Raw genomic sequence first — 12,532 nt, forward strand, 5'->3', positions numbered from 1 at the left:
TATTTTTTGGAATGCGCGTGCTCTTCATCATCATCTTCCTTATATCCTCTTTTACCTTGCGGTGTCGAGGATCCATTGATCATCGGACCTCACTCCGTTTACAGGATAAGGTGGTCAGCCTTATGCCCCGGTGTATCCTATGGCCTGTAGTGTTGAGTTCTCAAGGCCACTTTGCCTGCTTTGCGGGATGAAAAACCCCAGAATAAACTGGGGAAAAAACCCTGCTGTCCACGCCCAAGACTGGCTAACTTGGCTATGGCTGAGGAAGATCCTTCAGCTCCTCACGTCACCGACGGGAATCGAACCTAGGACACTCCTTCCCCAGGAATATGGTTGCGAAGCGCATAGCCACTAGGCTAACTGCGCGTGTTCTTGTAATCTGAAAATTATCATTATAATATCGTGAGAGCAATTGTTGCACATAATTTGAGATAAGGCCATTACACAATTGCCTCATCTAAATTGCACTTTAAAAAATAATAAACATGTAACCGATATATTTTACTGCTTTTATTATTGTATATTGGATGGAAACCCATTTCTGAGTAACGCAGCTGAATTGATAGGTATGACAATTCATTCAAATGATTTATGTGTAGAGCCAAGTTCTCAGAATAACTTCCCTTCCATCTGATTGTATCTTACGTTTTTCCTGTAAACTACAGGAAACTTTAATTAACTAGAGACGCCCCCTTGTGGCAGACATATTTCCGTCATAAATTGCATTTGTTAAAAACTCGCTTAAATGTACGTACGTTATTGTGGTATAAAGTTATGCACATTATCTAATTAACGATTTTTCTCTCTCTCTATTTTTTTTTTTTAACAGAACTATTTGTTGCCATCCGATTATTCAGTTCCTGTGTGTTTTTCTGATTTTATTATCGTGTTATCAGAATTTCCGAGGTCAGTTCTAAGTAGGTAATCATAGTTGTATGTGTTCAAAAATGGTAATGCAATAAAATCAAAATATTTTAATGCGGTTTTAAAGCATGCCACAAAAAATGTTCATTTAAGCCACAAAAAATGTGCAAACCCAATGCTTTAAAACCGCATTAAAAATATTATATATATATATATATATATATATATATATATATATATATATATATATATATATATAATTCATGGTACTTGACTTGAAATACTGTAACCATCGCAAGTAAAGTCTTCATTTAATTGCTAGATTTCAGATTTTTTTTTTTCTGTCGTTCTTTGCTTCTGCTTAGTTTCTCCAAACAGCCTTTGAAATTATTGTTATTGTTCAGGATCTCCATGGATTTCTGAAAGTCATCGTGGAAGGTTCGCTTTGGACAACACAAAATCTGTCTTTACTGTTCCTTTGATAGATTTTGCGATGAGCTCATCGCAGGAAGCCACAAACGTAGTTTTATTTTTAAATTTATGCGAATTACCGAAGCAACTGAAGCTATCAAGTCAGTGTGTTATCTGTTGATAGAGTTTTAGAAAAGAAAATCCCTGTCACATCGATATGAAACGGACTAACTCATCTCCAACTGAAAAACCCTTCTAAAGGTATCTCGTATCCCATTCTGGACATGAAATTCTAAACCGGATCTTTACCAATTGACGAATATATATCGTATCATTTTCTCAACATGGAAGCGAATGACTCCTAACGAGAACATTCCAGAATGGATAGTTCTGTTCAGTGATGTGTTGTTTCTAAGGGAAACAGTGAATCAGACATTAAACAAATTCGGATCAATGATATAATCAGTGGTTTGTCATTCTTCCTGTTTAAACAGTAATGCGATGTAAGCTGTCAAGCACGTAAGTGGTAGATTGTGTTTTCACTTTAGTCACAAATTTCTAATTTAACTGAAAACACTTCCTTATCTTTTAAGCACTACATAACTTGAATTGTTTCTACGCGATTGGAAACTTTTAACTGGTGCGGAATCTCGAACCTTGGTTTATTACTTGTTCCAGTGTTATGTTAAATGGTCACCTGTTATTGCAACTGTGATTTGTTATCAGAGTTTTGGTTCTAAGGTGTTGACTTTTCGAAGCAAGACATCTAACTTGATCTAAGCATATCTTATGCAAAAGATTTTAAAATAGCCACAAAACACGTTTAGCTTTATTTTCTCATCAAGCAGATATGGCGACCAGCGTAGGTAAGTATGTACTGTCATAATAATAAAAATGAGAAGTTTTACATCAAAATATAAATCCATATAGGATACTTTAAGAACAGACTATGTGTACTTGGCTTTATAGTTATGCCTACTAGATTAAATATATATGCATATATTTAATCTAGTAAGCTCTGTCTAAATATATGCTAAATGATGATTAGGTTATTTATGTCATTTACGATTCAGTTATGGTTTGGTTGGATTTATTAATGGTCCTGTTCTTCCATCTTCATATAATTCCCTGTATGATTTATATGAATAAAAGGTAGGACCACAAGATTTATGCATACTGTTTCTCCTTAAAAGGTAAAAGCAATAACATTAATGTGTATGTAGGATTTCTTTCTTCCTGAGATAAACAATCCATTTACGATTTTAACTAAAGAGATAGTTGGATCTTTCAGCTCTCACAACTCGCACTGTAAGACGGCATTAACTTGATTTGAAAATACGAATTTTCATTCGATTTCAGTTAGACTGTATGTTGAAATGTTGAAAGAAATACTGAAACAAAATTATATTTCAGAGAAACTTAATTTACATACGCCTCAATAGCGTGTGGCCTCCTTTGGTCCAGAGCAAATCCTTTTCATCCTTCTAGGCATACCCTCCACCACTTTTTGATGAGTCAGGCATCTTGGGCCATTCTTCGTTCAACATGATCACCAGTCTATGTATCGTTGTTGGACGCCTTGACCTAACCGCACCGATCTTCCTGTTGGTCCCAAAATATTTTATTAGGTTGTCATCATGACTGTCTGCACATCAGTCATGTTTATTCCACATAATGTTAATTGAATAATATCGTAATGGCACCTCCAATATGACAGGGTGTAGCATCATGTTCAGAGACATAGGGCTTGTTCCATAAAACTGCCACAGTTTAGGAAGAATTGCATTAACCAGAAATATTGCATATCCGTCAGTGTTCATCTTGCCAAGCACTATAACTGAAATTCCGGGTCCGTACCAGGACAAACACCTGTAGTCCATTATACTTTTATCACCAAACTTGGGCATAATGCGTTCCTCGGGCATCCGCCATACCCACACTCGCATGTCCGATCGGAAGAGGATGCAGCAGATTCGTCACTTTATACCACGGACTTCCGACGCTCTATAAACCAGTTACATTTCTTTACCCCAATATATTCGGCGCGTTGTTGATTGCCACCGTTGATGTTTAGTAATTATGTATAGCTCTTCAGTAGGAATAAAGGACGTGTAGCAATTTACATAGTGTTCTTCTACCAATCTGAACTCGCATAGATTCTTTAAACTCCTGGTTGATCATTGCCACATCGGATTGCCTAGATTTTAGAATCTCCCTTTAGTCCATTAGTGTTAGCTTCCTAGATATCCTTGCAAGTTTCTTGGCACCCACATATTTCCATTGGCTGCTTCCTGCAGCATACTACATACGACGACAGGAATATGCATATCAGTATGTTTGATTCTATAGCAGAAAAAGCTCTGTATGTATATATATTTGTATGTGGGATATATAAGCGTTCAGAGTATAAGGGTGTTTTGGATCTCACAATATTGTTGAGCACGTTCAAAAGATTATGATATGATCTAGCCTATGCGAATGTACCCAACTGTGGGATCCAGAACTCCTCTAGATGTCAGCAATCCGTTTGTAATTTCATTTATAATTGTTGTTCTCTAATAATGAATATTTTGTATTTCTCTTTATTTCACTTCCATGTTATGTTATGTACCCGATGAAGTTTTCTAAGAAGACGAAACTAGTCTGCGTTTAAGATATTATTTTCTATATTGTTATCCCTCACTTTTAGCCATTTAAGTTTCCTCTGTTATTGAATATGAAACATTTTCTTTGGATTTTTATTGGACTATGAAAAAAAAAATTCCTCTGTTATGTTAGATAGCCGAGTAAATCGGTTGCATCAAATATATATATATATATATATATGTAGAAAGTATTTTTACCTTGGGTATAAATATGATAAAGATACCAAGCAATTTTAAACCTGGTTTTACTCCATTTCCAAGTAAGCAAACAGACTAAAAGTCAAGTTTGCGCCTGCAATTGATGCAAGTCTAACTGATCCCACAGGTAGTGCAGGATCAGGGCAACCCGTGGCAAAGGTGGAACAAGCTCCGATCACTAATCTTAATATTTACCCTTAATGCCAAAACACATCTCCAAGAAGGGGATGTATGATGTTTTGTATTAAAGGCAAGGGGCCACTACCCAGACCGGTTTCGACCTTTATTGAGGTCTCGTCAGTGGGAGCTAGGCTAGAAATACCAAGATTTAGTAATACTGAGCTTGTAAGTATTTGGAGTAAAACCAGGTTTAAAATTGCTTGGTATCTTTATCATATATATATATATATATATGTTAAAGATACCAAGCAATTTTATAAACTTTACACAGTAGCGAATAAACTAATCCGAACAGTCACATTTTAAAGAAAATTTTAATTTTGCAAGAAAATAAGAACAAAAATTTAACTCCAACTTTACCTAATAATTTATATGCGCTCCTCTGTTCCTAATAAGTTCATTAATTCGCTTAGGCATGGACTCTACCAAAGTAGAATACATTTTTCTTATTTCTGCATCTCGAAACCATACTTTTATAATGGATTGTATAAAGTTAATATTTGTACACAATTTAATTTTCCATGTCTCTTTTTCACTATGGCACAAATTTTCTATTGGGTTAATGTCAGATGAGTTACCTGGCCACTGAAGCAATTGGATGTGATTTTTGAGGAACAGTTTCACTTTTTTTGAAGTGTGGCATGAAGTGAGATCCTGCTGGAGGATAGGTTCTTTGTCTTTCTGGATCTTGGGACCATCTTTTCTCGAGCTTGGGACCATCTTTTCTCCAATAGTTTAATGTATTGGTCACTTTGGATCATACCCTCAACAGACACGAGTGATCCTGGACCATCATGTGTATAGCAACCCCAGAACATCTTTTCAGCTGGGTGTTTAGGAGCTTGTTGAAGATAGTCGGGTGAAGTCATCTCAGCCGCTGATTTGCGAACATAGTGTACTCGCTCTCCTCGGACAAAGAAATGGCTCTCATCTGCGAATATGACCTCCTTCCACTTCTCAACAGTCCGATCTTTGTACTCTTTTATCGACTGGAGCCTCTTTTTCTGCGTAGTAGTCTTCTTAACAGCTGTTTTTTTTTTTTTTTTGGCCTATGGGCAGTCCTCCCTGCTTCTAACAATGTTCGACGGACGGTCATGTCAGAAACCTTAATCCCACTAGCTGCCAAGTCTATTTAAGTCTACAGCAGAAAATCTTGGATTCATTTTGCCTTTTCTGACTAGTAAACGATCTTGAGTAAGTGTAGTTTTCCTTTTTCGATCACATTTTCCTTTTCTATCAGGAGAAAAGGTACCTGGTTTAATGTATGACTGTATATCGCCTCTTTAAAAATCGCATTACATTAACAGTACCCAGATCAACACCACACTCATTGGCAATTTATCTTTGAGTCATGGATGTGTGCTGAGAAAGATTACATATTTTTGAATGCTTTCTTGGAGATGTATACATTTTATAGCTACACAAAATGAATAAAACACTATGAATGTCAACTTGTTTAATCGATTAAAAAGGCACAAAACTATTAATAAGTATCGTAGAGACAGTTAAAACATTTAGCACTCAACGTAAATAGTGAACTAAAACCAAAACAGAAAATAGTAAATCAAACCAAAATTATTGTGAACTGAAACCAAAACTAAACACTTGACGAAGTGTGTGTGTGTGTGTGTGTGTGTGTGTGTGTGTGTGTGTGTGTGTGTGTGTGTGTGTGTGTGTGTGTGTGTGTGTGTGTGTGTGTGTGTGTGTGAGAGAGATGTATATCTTTCATACATAATATAAATATGTATTGGTTAACACCATTGTTAGTCTTTCCTGTTTTTTCTACTACTAGATAGTATGTTTACGCCTGAAAAAGCTGAAGGTTGAAGTTGGGAAACACGTTATGGGGAAAGGAAGATTCCACCAGAGGACAGAGGTAAATGGAATATAAGAAGACAGAAGCACGTTTGGTGTGTTTCCAGTTTTGCTGGAAAGGGATGTTGGGGGAGTAGCTGCTCTTGTTTTAACAGGCTAAACAATAAGTGGAGGAATGATGTTTGCCTATTCACTGAAGCAGTGACCATGTATGTACTTGTAGAAGAGGCACAGAGTAGAAACATTGCGACTGTGAGATAGAGTTGAAATAATCCTGTGAAGAAAGATCCATCTATAAGCCGATTTGCTCTCTGGGCATCTATAATTTTTAGGGAGGCTTTAGGTGCACTATCCCGAATGTGTGATGTGTGAACAGTATTCTAGTGATGAGCGGATTTGAGATTTGTATAGGATGGGCGTAAAATAGTTTCTTGAGCAGAAAAGAATGTCTAATTTTTTAGAAGCTAAGGAACCTGGCAGAAGCGGGAAGTGAATATCAGTCCAGGGAGAGAAATCTGGTGATGTGTGTGTGTGTGTGTGTGTGTGTGTGTGTGTGTGTGTGTGTGTGTGTGTGTGTGTGTGTGTGTGTGTGTGTGTGTGTGTATTACTGATAAGGAAAGGTGAGCTGATATTTCTTTTGCGAGAGAAAAGGCAGGACTGCGTTTAGATGGCATTGAAGGTGACCATTAGGTTATCATCGCCCTGCTAAAGGATGGTATAGAGATCAATGCTTAAGGCACTGGTCACAGATGATTCTTGAAATGTCCCAGAACTGCATGGTTTGTCGAAGGAGTAGAATGAATGGAGTGTGCTATCGTCAGTAAGCTCTGGATAGGATGGTGGTGATTGGATAAGTCATTTGTATATAAAAGAAAGCGAGCAGGTAACAGAAACGGATCCCTGAGACACTCCTGCATTGGCGGTATAGCTGAAAGAGAGGGTGTAGTCCATCATGACATGCATTGAACGATAAGAGGGAATGCTAGCTATCCAGGTACAGAGAGTGGCAGGTAGACCGAAAGAAGGCAATTTGAAAAGCAGCCCTCGATGCCAAATATGATTGAAGGCATGGAAATGTCAAGGGCGTTTCTCTGAAAATGGAATGTGTCCAGTGGTGTGTGATGTAGGCTAAGAGATCAGCCCTGGATTGACGGAATCCATACTGGTGAACGCCAATTAACTGGTGAGCTTTTAGGTAGCGAAGAAGTTGACTATTGATAACCTCCATTATTTTGGAAAGGAATGAGGCGACGGCAACTGGTCGGATGGAAGGTAAGCGGCGTTTTTTTTTTTTTTTGAATGAGTTCGATATATGCTTACTTCCATATGATGTAGCAGATGTCAGCTGATTAAAGAAGATTTAAGAGACGATAGAAGACAGGAGTTAGCTCTGTAAGTGATACAAAGATGGAGAGATGCCATAAGAACTAGAAGATTTTTTTATTATCCAAGTTATCTAGTATTCTTTATATCTTTTTTTTTTTTTTTCAAAAATACGACAGGAGGCATACGGTACTCAGTTGCTGGCATGGAAGGAGGTGATTTGCCTTCGCCATCAACAGCCTCATCTTTGGCTGTTGTAGCAGTGATGCCATCTGGATGAGAGTAGTGGAAGTGCTGGTGAGCAGTTTTGCGCCCGGTGGCTTTTGCGAGAGAAAATAAGGCACTGCTTCCATTTAAACAAGAGGCGAGAGGCGAGTTTTCTGCTATTGGTATTTATGAAGTTGGATTCTGATAGTTCTTTTAAATTTGTTGCGTGCTTCAGCATACCTGAGTATGAAGCCGGAGTTCTTGATGCAAGCCACCCGCACTAAGCTGAGTTTTTTCTTCAACTGCTTTCATATAACTTCTGTTGAAATAGGACTTGGAAAGTGGACGAGAATTTGGGGTAGAATGAGGGATGAAGACCCTCGTGCCAGTGTGGATGATTTCTGCGATTCGCTTAGTGCAGGTATCTGGGTCAGAAGAGCGGACGCAGTAGTCATGCTACGGAAAGGAAGAATAGCTATTTCGGAGGTCATCCCACTTGGTGTCTTTGTAGTGCCAAAGGATACGATGCTGAGTGTGGTTAGCGAAGGGGCATTCTCTAACACTGGAAACCAGAACAAGATAGTGATCTTAGTTGCCGAGAAGCTGAGGTGACCACAACAGTGTATTTGAATAGAAAATTAGTTAAAAAAAAATCAAGAGTATTGGAAAAGGGGAGAGGATTATCGACATTTCCCGTAGGTAGAGGCATGATTTGTATTAGATCATTATTTATAGCAAAAACTTCTGCGTCACGTCCAGCTTGATCTATAGTGTTGGTGAAGGGGAGCCAGCTGGAGTTGTGAACATTCAGGTTACCCAGGAAGATGACTTCACTATCTGGATAGCTGGATTGAAGATGGTCAAGCTTCATGGAAAGGAAGTTGAATAGGCCCGAGTGGTTTTCAGGGTTTGGAGACCAGTATATGAAGCAGGTGAATCATACTAAATGGACAACGACACGTTGAGCCAGAGGAAGTCAAATGCAGGAGATTCTAAATTTAATATTCTCTGGCAGGCAATATCAGTTCGAATTAAGGTACAAGTGCCACCCTTGTGGAGAAATGAATCGTGAAGCATATGATGCAAAACATATAAATTAGCTAGTGTACAAATACACGCATTGATTTAATAGAACGGAACAGCGTATTCCGATTTCATGTATGAGGTGCTGTTATCGTATTTCTTGAAATACCCTCCTCATATATTTGTATAATTCGGGTTAATGGGATTAATTTTATCTTGTACAATAATTTTTAATAGAAGAAGGGTACTGACCTGTTCAATTTAAATATATATATAATTTAATTTCTGTTCCTTCCTTTCCTATTTTACACTACACGTAGATCTACACCATACCATGAAGACTTTCGGAACCAGATCCGACGGTATCGTAGGTTGATCAATCCATATTTCGTAGTCTCCCATGTCTGTATATCGCGTCTGTTTTTCTGGCTGGTTTGCTTGGTTTGAGGGATGAAAAACCCGAGTTTCCGGCAAGAAAAAACCCTCCACACTACCTCCTAACTCATGTTTGATAGAAAAGCTCTGATAAAGGTTCTGCGCGTCATAGAGATGGGATTTGAACCCAGGTCTTTCAAACTGTCGAATCCAACTGAGCTACAGTTGTTCCCAATGTACAACAAACAGAAAACATTAGTGACTTATAGAAAGGCTTCAATTGTTTTATTTGCGAACTTAAGCAGGTATGACAGTTTCTAATCTGGTAGTTGCCTAGAAACTACAGGGGAAAATCAACACCAATAAGAATAATCTGAGCGAACAAACAATGATGAACGATAGGGACCGTCACTATCTTATATTTGCCTCTCCAAATAGGAAAAGCTTTATAGTTATGTCACTAGGTTTGTTAATATATAAGACGAGATCATTCAAAATTTGTAATAGAAGGTAAATACAGATATCGTGACAATTTACAATCTGGCCAATTCATGGCAATTAGGACTAGATGATGATAATACTGTTGTATGAGTCTTAATAGTGGTGTAACCTCGATCATGCCTGTTTTTGTTTCATTATGTTCCGAAAAATGAATGCTCGCAATACACCACAGTTAACTGAGTCTTTCAAAATAACAATGCCACTTTTCATCGAACTGAAATAAAAGTTTTAAGAATTGTACAGAAACATTAAGTTTTTACCAGTACATCGCCACCACAATCCTGTGATCTGAAATACCATGCCCTTAGTTTGGAAAGGCCTGCGTTTGAATGTCGTCTAAGATGCGAAGAATCTTTATAAGGACTTTTCAGGTGAAGGTGCGTTATTCGGTCTTATAAGGAGGCAGTAGAGTTTTCCTCTAGGATACCCACGTTTATTGAGATGTTTGAACACTGCAACGCTTGTCATATGAATAGGGTGAGTGCAATGTGCTATCATCAGCAAAACTATGAATAAAGTTTGCAGTCGATGAGAGCAGGTCGTTTATATAAGTCTGGAAGAGGGTGAATTAAAATGAGAGAGAACCCTCAGGGACACTGGCATTGGCAGGAAAATTTAGAACACCATCCGCCATTACATGTAGGGATCAATCTGATAGAGAACTGGTGATCCAATTACACAAGGACGAAGGCAGTTCCAAACTTGAGAAGCCCTTGATGCCAGATCCTATTAAAAGCCTTAGAGATGTCAAGAGCAACAGCACAGGTTTCCTCAACCCTTTCCATGGAATGGATCCAAAGGTGCGTGACGTAAGCAGTTTCAGTTGATACACAACTGCAAACGCGAGAACAGTATTCTAAATTTGGATTTATATGATATTAACAGTTCTAGTAGTGTCTTGAACAACAGTAAAAAAAGACACTAAGGAGTTTTAGACTAGATATGATATGTTTATGCTATGAAAGGTCCCAAGTGCAAGTTAGTCCGATATGAAATCTAGTGCACAACCGTATACAGTTTAATTTCGGCGATACTTAACATGTCTCCATTTCTCAGAATAGAATGCTTTCCATTCTTCCGGTTCGCAGCATCAGGGGAACGTGCATTATAAAAATTAAACTTTATAAGAAATTGAGTTCACTATGAGTCAAGCGAGACTAACCGACTTATCAACAATATCCATTGAAAAATAAATTTTACATAAATTGCAGATAATCCTTAACCGGCCTCGTAGACCTTCGAAACGTAAACTCATCAGTTGCTAATTATCATACTCTGTGGTTACATTTTCGTTTCAAATTATTTGATAAAATGTATATATATAACCGTTATTTTTGAACGGTTCTTGCATAAAAATAACATATTTGAGTATGCAAATTTAATGCTATGTTTATTTCCAAAGTATAGTATAAAGCATCTATTAAATTCACCTAAATTTATCAGTAATATCTATTCAGCTTACTTTATTTTATTACTTTTTTTTTTTTGATAGATAAAGAGGCAACAAGGGCTCTAAAAAGAAAGCTTTTAAATTTATTTTTTCCCTCATAAGTTTTTATTTATTTTATTATTATTATTATTTTTTTTTTTTGAGGCGAGAAAAATTATTTTGATGGAAAAAATTGAACCACCGACTCATATAGTAATTATTCACAACGAGCTTTACAGCATACTCACAGTTGTGCATGAACAGCTGATATGACACGGAAAGCAGTTGTTGAAACAATCTCGTGTTTTTGTCATTCCTAGCATTGGCTTTCGAATCAGACAAAAACGCATGACTACTCACAATACATAACGAGGCGTATGTTGCCTGTATTATGAGTAACTTCATTGGTATGCTGAACGCAATCAGCCTGATATAACTAGTTCTCAAGATAAGTATCTCAAGTCCCTGTTTTATTAGTTAGATATCCTTGGAATACTGGAGAGGGTAAAGTAAAAACTAAACGATAGCTTTGAGTAACTATAAAAGATCTCTTCAAATGCAAAGAGAGGTTGTCACCTTTAGTGCTGCTCTAAGTATGAAGATAAATTTGCTACCAATCCTTTTTGACATAATATCTGTTTGGTTTTGGAAGTTGTGACTTAGAATAATATCTCAACATAATTAAAATAAGCACACGTATTAACCACAGTGAAAATTATTTACTTGTAAATATTTCATCCTGAGTATCTTAGGACATCATCAGTACAGTAGTTTAAACAATAATAGGAATAACATACAGTTAGGGCGCATGATTACAATAGAATCTCATTAAACGTGCGTAACGTGTTACAGAAGTAAAAAAAAAAAAAAAAACTAATAATAATTATATTAGGGTTATCAAGTAATTTTATAAACTTGGTTATTTTACTCCTAATCCCTCAGTGAGTAGCTAGGGTCTAGCTACTCACTGAGGAGACCTCAAAAAAGGTTGAAACCGGTCTGGGTAGTGACCCCACCCATAATGCATTGCAGTATACATCTCTTAGTGAGATGTGCTTTACATTATGGAAAATACTAAAAATAGTGATCAGAGTTTACCCACCTTTACAATTAGTTGCCCTGGTGTTGCACCACCTTTAGACTTGAACTACGTTTCAGGCGCAAACTTAACTTTTTGCTTACTTGGGATTAGGAGTAAAATAACCAAATTTATAAAATTACTTGGTAACCCTAATATACATTATTCCCAAGGTAAAAAAAAAACTTATTTACATCTAATAATAATTATTTTACACAATTTTGTATGGCAATTTCCCATACTTTAGGAATAGTAAGAACGTCGTTGCGGTTTAAATTTGGTCTGTGTAGTAGGGCTCCAGAACTTTCTTTATATAAACGTTCATGTTTATATAAAGATCTATGTAAAAGTTTAGACTTTTCCCAATGGATCTTATGGTTTGGATTTTCAATTCCGTGTTGAGAGAGACCAGATTTCTGCGGTTTAAAAAGACGAATGTGGTCTTGATGTTCCGAGATGTGTTTCTGAACAGACCTACCTGTC

General features: G+C 37.1%; 2 protein-coding genes across 4 annotated transcripts in view; one reads left to right on the forward strand and one right to left on the reverse strand.

Annotated features, from left to right (window-relative positions):
- Nucleotides 1-12,532, reverse strand: part of LOC150093215 (leukocyte elastase inhibitor A-like) — a 92,261-nt gene that overhangs the window by 75,695 nt on the left and 4,034 nt on the right. The window lies entirely within an intron of this gene.
- The window catches only part of LOC150093217 (ras-related protein Rac1-like), a 117,716-nt gene that overhangs the window by 15,247 nt on the left and 89,937 nt on the right, over nt 1-12,532 (forward strand). The gene's annotated exons all lie outside the window — the stretch shown is intronic.

Source organism: Typopeltis vanoorti, chromosome 24 (assembly GCF_054136105.1).
Source record: "Typopeltis vanoorti isolate ZY-2024b chromosome 24, IOZ_Tvanoo_1.0, whole genome shotgun sequence".
Lineage (NCBI taxonomy): Eukaryota > Metazoa > Arthropoda > Arachnida > Uropygi > Thelyphonidae > Typopeltis > Typopeltis vanoorti.